Here is an 11436-nt window from a genome sequence, read left to right on the forward strand (position 1 = left end):
AGGGATGTATTTGTGTCTCCACCATGGGTCTGTCTTTTTCCAAGGGTAGCCCTGTCCTCAGGGGCACTGGCTCTTTGGGTTTGAAAGCTGAGAGATCTAGAGAAGACTGTACTTAGGCCCTCCTGGCCACTGGAAGAGGGACAGTGTGGAAGACAGACACTTGGAGGCCAGCGTGTGTCAAAGACAACATGTACATCATTCACGTGGTCACACTGTGTTGAGTACCCACAACATACCAGGCATTGTGCTAGGCTCTGGGACTTGGTGGTAAGCTGAGCAGGTTCCACGTTTACAAAAGCGGAGCTTGTAGTATTGTATGGTAAACACATACAATAAACACATAATAAAAAGACTGGTGGTGAATGTTCTGAAGACAATAAGCCTGATGAGAATGAGAGGACCTTTCTAAGAAAATGGCACTGAAGCTGAGACCCGAAAGATAAGCTGGAGCTAGCCAGGCAAAGGGCAGGGGGAAGAATATTCCTGAGAAAAAGTTATCATTGTGATGACTGCTCCAGCAGCCCAGCGACCTGCAGAAGGCCAGTGGGGCCAGAGTGGCCAGAGTGGGAAGCAGGAGGAGGGCTGGGAGAGGACTCTGCAGAAAGAGGCAGGGCCGGGTCGCAGAGACACTTTCAGGCCATATTTAAAAGCTGGTATTTTATTCCGAGCACAGTAAGAGGATTTTTTAAACAGGGAACTGACATCATCTTATTTATATTTTTAAATGATCACGCTGGGAGCTTGGTGGAAAATAGACTGTCAGGGAGTAGGGGTAGGATAGAAATGGAAACAGATAAAAAGCCTAGTGCAGTAGTCCAGGTGAAAAGCGAACAATGCAAGGAGCCCAGGGCGGTGCCAGTGGTGCTCAAGATGAAAATAGATGCTGATGGAGAAGAGTGGGGTCCTCTGTGCCTCGGTGCACGGGACCTCAGTTCAATGTAACCTGAGTTTTTAGGTCATGGGTGAAGCTCTAGATGAGAGTGGAGAGAAGGAGAGAAAGGATTTTGAAAAGCCTTTTCCACTAGCCCTATCCAGGGGCTCCCCACAGAACCAGCTGCCCTGCCAAGCACCCCAGCTCAGCCCCTCACCCCTCCAGCGAGGCCCAGCCCCAGCACCTGCCTTGCCATGCCTTCTTCAGTGCCACCCACTCTCCGCCCTCCCCAGAGGTGGTTCTTGCCTGCTCCCCTCCAGAGCCCTTTGCACATCCTGCCCTGTCACCGGCACTGGAGTGGCATAGCCATGATTCCAGTTTGGGTTCCACCACTGACCTGCTGCAGTATGGGTAAATCCCATAATCTCTCCCAAGTAGCCAATGTGCCACAAATGTAATTGCAACACTGAACTAACGGAACCCAAAAGACGTAATTAAAACATTTGCCTATTTTATCTGTGCCTCTCACAGACCCTCTCCACTGATAAAACTTCAGCAGTCCCTGGACGTTTTCTGCTGCCCTCCCTCTCCTCTCCTTCCTAGTTGTGGTACATGGTTGGGGAGGAATGTGAATGGAAAGCAGAGGAGGTTGTAAACCAGCTCCAGGCCATCTGGGCCTGCCTGATATTTAAAGCTCTCAGAAATCTTTCTTGGTTTTCTGGAGGGTCCTCTCCCTGACTCTCAGCTGCCACTCACCTTGCCAGGGGCCATGCCTCCATCTCAGTGGGCAGTTTCCCATAACCCTCACCTATTCCAGGGTTAGAGCCCACAGCCTCTTTCTACAGGGATGTGCTCTTCCCATAGGCCACCATCTTGGGCAGGATTCCTCTTAAGTGGCTCCTGACTGATATTCCAACTGCAAGTCCTCACACCATTCCCAAGAGTCAAGCAACACTGACCCATTCTCAAAGAAGAGTCTGTGTTTATCCACGCAGCAGCCATGCTCTCTCTCCCTTCTTCTGCCCCATGCCTCTGGCCGAGGGCACAGCCTCTAGTCTTCAGATCCCTCTGGGTCCGTTGGCTCTGGGCAAGGCCTCCCTTAACTGCAGTCACACATGTCAAGCCTTCCTAAGGTGCTGCTGAAGCCCCACTCCCACTCGTTTGGGAGAAGGGAACAGCACCCTCCACCCCTCTGCCTGGAGGAACGGTGTTCACAGCACAGCTCACACCACACAAAGCCTCTGCCTAAGATTTCTCTCCTTATTTCCTGGACTATATCTTTGAAAACTGGAAAGAGAGTCCCAGCCATCCAGGCAACCAGAGCCCCTGGACACTTTATCATCACTAGATCTGAGCAGACTCTCCCTCTGCATTTCTTCCACCTTCATGGCCAGAGGAACAGAGGTTGTCCAGGCTCCCAGGAAAACATGGCTCTCTCTATGGTTACCTCGTCCAGATGCAAGAGGACATACAGCCCTTCAAGCATAATCCAGCTCCTGATGGCAAAAGCAGATGAAGAGAGAGCCACCCATGCTCTGCTTTGCAGTGTCCAGTCCAGGGTCTTTCAGAACAGCCACCGCTGAGAGCCGAGGGCTGGCCTGTAGAGAGGGAGAGTGAAGCTCTGTCCGACGCACCATGGGCCAAATCTGCTGCTGATCTAAATGCAGAGGGCTCTGCCCTGACCACGGAGTCAGTGCCAGCTGTTCTGGGCTGGTCAGTACTGCCTACCGGCATCAAACGCCCTACCTTTCTCAAGCTCCCCACATGGAAGCAGTTGGAGAGCACTTGCTGAAGGGGCAGGATGTGTTTGGGGAAGTTTTCCCCTTTGGGCTGACCCAGAAGTGAGATGGAAAGAGCCCGAGGACGGTGTCTGTGATTCTTCAAGATGTGCTCACTGAGGGGCGTCCGGGAGCTGCCACTAGAGTTCCCCTCCAAGGCGGCCCCATAGCTCCGGGTTGAACGGTGCAGTGATGGGGAGGTGAGAAAGGATCCAAGAGTCCAACCAAGGTGGGATTTATTCATAGTTCAGCCACTCACTGGACTAGCCCTGTGACCATGGGTAGGTCGCTTCCCCTCTTCTTCACCCTGGACTTCCCTTCTCGTGACACTCATCTCAATTGCAACTGCTTGTGTAGAATCTGTCATCCCAGCCACAGTGCAAGCTCCCTGAGCACACAGACCAGGCCTTGGTGTTCAACCCTATTGTCCCAGCTGGGCCTGGCCCATGGGAGGTCTCCAGAAAAAAGAAGCACCTGAGTGAATAATATGAGCAGTAACTCTCCTACACTATAAACTCAATGATGCTATTATTAATCCAGAAACAGTTTCAGTGTCAACACCACCCCTAGACTGGGGCAAGAGAACATGCCATCCAATTGGGCCTCTCAGGCCACAGGAGGTTGTAGGGAGGGGAAGTGAAGGATTATGGTTTTTGCCCTGGGAAGTGTACAAGGGCTGCCATTTGGTTCAAGTCACACACCCCAAATCACCCCAAGTGGATGTCCAGGCAGACAGATCACTGTGCCTTCTACTTCACCTTTGCTTGGATGACAGTTTCAGGAAACCTTGGCTTCCTGGGCAGCTTGATAAGTCAGCCTCCATCCCAGGTCCAGTGGGTCCAGGTGGGTCCAGGTAACCTGGGAGCCTGGGCCACCTTCTGCCCCACCTGCCTTGATAGGGCCATGAAATCACTCAAGTTCACAGGCAGCAGGAGTGCCCAGGGGAAGAACACCAGCATCATTCTCTGGGGATCACACTGCAGGGCACTGGGTAAGAACAGAGGATGGCTGTGGATGTGGCATTATATACAACTTTAAAATATTTAGGCACATGCTGTGTGGGCTTCATTTGTACACTTGCTTCAAGCCCTGCAAATTCAGGGGTGTATCTGCATGGTTGCTCAATGCTCAGGCTTAATTAGTCATGAGCTATCATTCCTTTGTGCTTTTAATCAATCTTTTTAAAGTTCCTACTATGTGCTGGATATTGTGCTAGTGTCAGGTTCTTTAAGGATCTCATTGTCCTCATCAGCTTCTCCAGTGAAGCTGACATTGTTCCACAAAGTCTCATGCTTAGTCATGAACTATAAGTTCCATCCAGACCCACCTGGCTTTCTTTCACCCCATCCTTGCCAATTTTATCGCCGTACTGAGGCTTGGATCAGGTCCCCTCCTACCTCCCTCTTGATCTACGTAGCTAAGTAAATCCAAGCAGCCCTTCCTGTCTTAGCCTACACATTATTACCTAATAAGCAAACCTTTCCCAACTCAACTCAGGAGAACTTTCTTCAGAGAAAACTTTCCTGGCCTTCACAATTGGATCAAGCCTCCCATCAGAGGCTCTTGTAAATATCAGATATCTTCTTAGCATGTCACACTGGCAACTTTATGCTCCGGGATTGGATTGATAACTCTCTCCCACACTAGGCTGTTGAGTTTGATGGGCTCTACTGGATTCACGGCTGAATCTCTAGGGTTCAGCACAGTGTCTGACACATAGCAGGCACTCCAGGAATATTTACTCATTGAATTAAATAAATACAGTGTAATGTATGGATAAATTCAATACATATTTCATGGCTTGAATTTGACCAACACTTACTGGGTTTCCCTAAAACATACTATGAGTTAAGGCAAATAGTACCAAATGAGAACCATTGACATGTATTTTTGTGGAGCTTAAATGAAATAACTGTCCAGCTATGGAATTTATGGGGAATTCATGGGAGGCCAATGAAGAGATGGTATAATTACATTCTGTGGTCAGTTCTGCTCCCATCCTGCTCTGCTTGCACTCTTTACTAAGCACTGCTTTTCCTGATACTTTTTATGAGTCCTCATCTCTTCTTCTCTTTTTCCCTCCTATGTGTTTTTCAAATGCATTCGTCATCAGCAAAATCAATCTAATATGCATGCCCTTTGACCCAGATCTTTCAGCTGAAGGATTCTAGCTCCTAGAAATACTGCTATCATTACAAATGACATAATACAAAGAGTGTTCACAGCAGCAGTGTTTGTAATGACAAGGAAATGGAAACAAGATGCCTGCCAATAGAGGAATGGATTCATACATTCACACTATGACCTTGCAAAGAATGTGGTAGATCTATGTTCTGATGAGGAAAGCTGCATCTAATACCTGGCCAAGGAGGAAAAAGGCAAGTTGCCGTGTAATATGTACATTGTGATCCCTCCCCCACAATCAACGTATATGTTTGCATACACGTGGTAGAAATTACACATTAAATTACAACAATGGTTACCTTTCAGGAAGGACTTGGAGGGAGCTTGGGAAGGTCACTGTTACTTCTTGCTTTATACTCCTCTGTATTATCCAAATTTATGACAAAAATATGTTATATTTCTAGCTTAAAATCTCCAGTAATGTAAGTGATTAATTTGCTTGTTTATGATCTTTCTCTCTCTCTAGGATGTAAATTCCATATAAGCAGAGACTTTGTCCACCTTTTCTCACCATCATCTCCACTGTACTTACAACAGTGCCTGGAATACAGGAAGTGCTCAATGCATATTTTTTGAGTGACAGATCAATTTTTTAAAAAGAAAATTCCATTTTGACAAAACCTATCTTTCATATCCCCCTCCCCAACCCCTCCAAGTTTTTATTGGTGAAGTGACTGGGTGCTGAGGAATCTGAAATTCTCTGCCTCCATATGGTGGGCCTTGAATTAAGGTTGACCTCTTCCCTGTATCATTGGTTCCCATTATAAATGGGTTGAAAACCCATAAGGCCTCCTACATACAAATGTGAAAAAGACTCAAAGTTCTTAAGTGATAGAGTTTCAAGTGACAAAGAATGGGTTGTTTTAAAAGAGAAATCTTGATAATGGTTTAAAGTTAATCCCTTCAAAAGTAAGAGCTAAAAAGAACATATTAAGTTAGAGACAAGGAACAAAAGCATGTGCTGTCTATCCAGTCATTGAAAGGTCACAACTGTCTAACCACCAGATAATTCGACCTATTTAGAAGAGTCCAACAAAACCTCAAGAATATAATAGATTATAGCTTAGGAAAAGATCTGCAAAAATATGCACTAAATTGTATTCTGTGGTTACTGCTTCTCTTTAACTTTCCCTTTGCTTTACTGCAGAACCAACATACAGCCGCTCAGGAATGCACATAATCTCAAAGACCCGTGGGCTATCTTGCCTTTTCTTTGTGAGTGGAATTCTAGAGTTTGGGGACTATGATGCAGAGAGAGAAACTGGTCAGGTCCAAAGATCTCAGAACTTAGGGGTTTCATGTTGTGGACAAACAAGGAAGAGAAAAGAGGGAATATGTCAGTCATATCGCCTGGACCAGATGGTTCTGGGTTTGGGAATCCTCATTTCTTGCATCTTACAGTTACTTAATCTATTACTTCTGTGCTTTTGGTTTTCTTTTTACTGTATCAACAGGCTACTGCAGGGGTCATAGCCTGGACATGGCCAACCAGAAAGATACTCAAGGAATGCTCAACGAAAGATAGCAGGTACACTTGATCCCTGCATAGAGCCACAGAAAAATGTTATTTGTGAATTTAACTGCTAGAGGCTAATGGAAATAAAATGCAAACAGCCTAAAGAATTTCCAGCTTAATCAATGATTCTTTTTTATCTGTAATCTTTACTTGTAAAAGAGAAACCTACTGTTTTTCCCTTAAGTCGTGATGCCAGCATAATGTGATCTCATGCAATGTGGGTGAAAGTTAAATGATTTTTTAAAATAAATGTATAAGAGTAAGCTTAATAAGTAGAAAATATTGTGATTGAATTTTATTTTCAAGGTAATATTTACAGAAAAATAAAATGAAGCATGTGGTTTGAGGTGAGGAGAAAGTTGGTTTGAGGTGAGGAGAAAGTAATGAGACCCTTTCACTTTTAGCTTCATTCTGTTCCATATCATCAAATTTGTTCCCCGTATCAGGAAGCAACAAACATAAAGAGATAAAAAATGATCTCAGAAAGGGCAAAATCTATGGTGTACTCCAAATGCTGTATAAGTCCCTTGGGTTTCTTTCTCAGGAAGTCAATTCCCTGTCCCATGACTGCCAGCTAGGGCTTGTGACTTCTCGCCAATGTTCCCCCATAAAAAATCAGCTCAAGGTGTGACTGCAGCTCAAGTCTGATCTCTCCTGGTCAACTGGGAAATTTACAGGGGATACTTGCCCTTTACCAGGGAACAAAATTCTAAGCCACAGGAAACAAACTGGAGGAGGATTAATTGCAGGCTGAAAGACTATTGGGATGACAGTGGAGGGAGATGCTTATAAAATGTTAAGCAATTGTTATTTTTATGAGGTAATAGACCATATACAAAACAAATCTAATATGTGTGGTTGAGAGCACAGGCTTTGTGGTCAGGGACCTGAATGCAAATATTTCTCTGCCATTTACTTTGGGCAGGTCACCTGCCTCTCTAAGGCTCAGTTTCCTCATCCATCATTTGTGTATGATAAAAAGACAGTGCAGTTCTCAGTAGTCAAGTGCTCAATAAAAAGTAGCCATTCACAGAAGACAAACTTTACATATTCTCACTCATTTGTGGGAACTAAAAATTAAAACAATTGAATTCATGGAGATAGAGAACACAATGATGATTACCATGGGCTGGGAGGGGCAGTAGGGAGTGGAAGACATTGGGGATGGTTAATGGGTACAAAAATATAGTTAGATAGAATAAATAATGTGATAGCACAACAGGGTGACTACAGTCAACAGTAATTTATTGTACATTTAAAAATAACTAAAAGTATAATTGGAATGTTTGTGACACAAAGAAATGATAAATGCTTGAGGTGATAGATACTCCATTTACCCTGATGTGATTATAATGCATTGTATGCCTGTATCAAAACATCTCATATACCCCATAAATACATACTCCGACTATGTACTCATAAAAATAAAAAATAAAATTTAAAAGCAGCTATTACTTTTTAGCTTTTATGAGATGCATAAGCTTTTTAACTAGAGTAATAAGAAATTACGCAAACGTGCATAAGTGGAAATTATTAATGTTTCTTTGACAAAAATGTGAGATTGCTTTTATTTAAGGGACATTGTTAATATGAATGCTTCAAAAACGGAATCAATAGTCATCCTACGTTAAATCCAAATCGGTGTACTCTATACATCTGCCTACGTGTCTGCGTGAGCATGGGTGCGCCCCAAATGCCTGTAATTTATAAGAGCTATTTAATACTTACTTTCATTTTTCCTTCCCCACTCAGTTCTTTCATTTCTCCCGAATGAATCAAGGAGAAATCTCCCAGGAAGGCGAAACCTCTGGACCACCAAGTCCTTGAAGTAGGGCGACCCACTGCCACAGTTTTAATGGGAGTGTCCCAGTTTTAGCACTTAATAATCTCATGACCCGGGAGCTCCATTAGTCTTCTGCAAACTGCGATGGTGGTTTCCTCTACCTGGGAGCCTGGCACCCCCGCCAGGCCCTACAGGATTACATCTGTTGACTGCACTCAGTTTTCCTTCATTGCAGGTGGTGTTTCTTTCCCTTGGTAGAGTTCTTTCACTAACACCCCTGTGAGTCTTGTCAGATGTGATTAAACTCTGGGCAACACAAATGGAATGAAAAGAGGGAGGTGGAATTTTTTTTTTTTTTTAACGTGAGATAACTGACTGGTAAGACTTGAGATGAACCGGGGGGTTAAAGAAGGGTATGCGTGCCTCTGGGTGCTTTGCTATCTATGTGCTCACACATAGGAAGGAGTGTGTGTTATGTACTGGGGAAGAGACCTTGGGAAGCCCGACCTGGGCAGGAGCCCCTGGAAAGTGGGGGAGGGGAAGGCAGCCGTGGCTGCAAAATTGAGGCACACAGTTTCCCATCACGGCCTCCAGAGGGCGCCATCAGCCCGCAGTGGTTCTTTGCCTTTTGAGGGCGGGCAGAAGGAAGCGGATCCACCTGGAGGGTGGGTAACGAGAGCTGCAACCCACTGCCTTCAGGGCTGGGGCATGCAAGAACGAGGAGTGGACCACTCGCAGTGCTTGAATGTCCTCCTTGTTAACCCCAGCTGGGATAAGCACCTCCGCCTCATAAGATCAAAGCTCTTTCATTCCTGCTTTAACTTTGCCAGTTCCCTTTACTTCGGAAAGAATGAGAAACCTCATCCTAGCAATCCCAGGGATCTGTGCCCTCCAGAGGAAGATCTCTGCAAAGCTGTTTACAGCGGGTTGTGTGGAGGCCAGCTTCTCTGCCACGGCGCGGTGTCCCCGTGGAGCGTTTCCAGGGCGCGGAGGCCCTGGGTCACCGACTCGAATGAATAGTGAGTGAGCTGATTGCCGCTCTACGCTGATGGATGTATATTTGTTACATTTGAAGTGTTCTGAGAAAAGAACTGCTTCTGAAAAGAAGAGCTTTGTGTGAGCACAGTGAACATGAAGGGCGAGATTCCAAAACCTTTAGGAGGGTTTTCTTTCTATGCAAGAATGAGCCACAGAAAGCTGTTCCCAGCATCCTCTGCTAATCTAGGAACACCTGTGGAAAAGCGTTGCCCCGGTCTCAATCCCAGGGATGGGAATCAGGAAGCACAGAAGCTGCCATCAGAGCCCAGGGCTGGCTCTGTCATTGCCCCTTGGGTGACCTGCCGGCAAACCGCTAGAGAGCCGAGCCTCAGTTTTCTCATCTGTAAAATGAGAGCCTGGTTGTAGGGTACCCAAGTTCCCTCCCAGGTCTGGCACTTCCTGAGGGTCCTATTGTTCACCATAGAGCTAATAATGCTAGTTCTCAATTGTTTTGTTCTTGGGACCCCTTCACAAATCTTAAAAGTACTGAGCCTCCCCCCACCCCATGGATCTGTGGGGGCTTCTTTTGCTATTTGGCAGTCAGTACTAATCAAACTAACTGACATAGAAGAATTTTAGCTTATACTTCATGTGTCTAAGGCTCTCTCCAAGGGCCTTCTCTCTGCCCTATCATGTTTACATTTGTCTTGGTTGATGTAAGGCACTGATTATGGCCTCTGGATGCACATTGGAATCACCTGTAGAGCTGAGACATAACCTCAGACCAATTCCCAGAGATTCTCATCTAGTTGGTCTCTGCTAGGGTAGTGGGGAGGGGGCTACCAGGTGATTTTTAATGTGTAGCCAGGCTTGAGAAGGGCCACTCTGATAGCTCTGTGGTTCTCAAAGTCAGCCGGCAGAATCAGTATTACCTGGGAACTTGTTAGAAATGCAAATTCTCAGGCCTGCCAAGGACCTACTAGGGCGGAGCCCAGGAATCTGTTTTAACAAGCCTTCCAGGTGATTTGAATACATGCTACAGTTTGAGACCCAGTGTTCTCAATTGCCACACCTCCACAGCTTCCACTCCCACCTTCACCATCACCTCCATCAACTAAGTAAGCCCATGAAAATGTTTCAGGTTCCCATCTTCCAAGGTGCAGCTGTCTGTGTTTGCAGTGGTGACAGGGGCTTGGGTGACTGTGGCATCATTTGCATGTGAGAAGCTGCTGGGCTCTTCAGTGAGAATGAACCAAAGGTCACTAAATGCCACACACATATTCCATTCAGCAAATATTTATTGCATAAATATTTATTGAGGTACCAGCCTACTGCTGAGGGCATCACCTTACAGAATGCTTGCTGCATAGAAGATGCTTCAGAAATGCTGGCTGATGAAACCTCAAGGCCTTTTTGCAGCCATGCATGCTGCCTAAGAATTATGCATCCTGTTTACTCTGTCCTTACCTTCGACACATGGAAGCTCTAATCCTTGGGAATCCTGAAAAGCAAGGGTCCCTCTGGCACAGCAACCAAAAAGAAAATCACAACCACACCTAGCCTGTGCTAGCCTTGCCAATGATATTGCTTTTGCAAAGAATGGAAAATATTTGCAAATGGTTGAATGTTGAATCATGGGTTCTATGATATGAATGTTTATAAAATTCCATTTTACTATGGAAACAATAGGCTAATTGTTAGAGTGGATGGAGATCTATAGGATTGTCTCCTCCACACTCACATACTTGTTTTTCTAGAAACTGCCACCTTTCCCATCTGTATTTCTCATAGGAGCTCTCTCCCTCTTTCTCTCTCTCTTTCTCTCTCTTTTTCTCTCTCTCTCTGTATATAGTACATGACCCACCAACCTAACTGGCACTCAATCCAAAGTGGGCTACTGACTCTTGACTCCTTTGGTTAGAATTTTTTGGACTTGACACTGAGCAATCTCCCTATGGTGACTGAAGCTGGAAGGTTCAGTATTAGGGTTCTCGATAGATATGGGACCAATAGTGTGTGTGTGTGTGTGTGTGTGTGTGTCTACAGAGAGAGAGAGAGGGAAGATAGATAGAAGATAGATAGATAGATAGATAGATAGATAGATAGATAGATAGATAGATAAAAAGGAATTTATTAGGGGAATTGGCTAAGACAGGTTGTCTGCGAGCTGGAGACCCTGGGATGCTGGTAGCATGGCTCAGTCTAAGTTCAAAGGCCTTGGAACTAGGGAAGCAGGTGGTATAATTCTCAGTCCGAAGCTGAAGGCCTGAGAACTTGGGGTGGGGTGGAGGAGTGTGGTAAGTTTTAGAGCCTAAAAGTTGGAGCT

Source organism: Pan paniscus, chromosome 8 (genome assembly GCF_029289425.2).
Source record: "Pan paniscus chromosome 8, NHGRI_mPanPan1-v2.0_pri, whole genome shotgun sequence".
Classification (NCBI taxonomy): domain Eukaryota; kingdom Metazoa; phylum Chordata; class Mammalia; order Primates; family Hominidae; genus Pan; species Pan paniscus.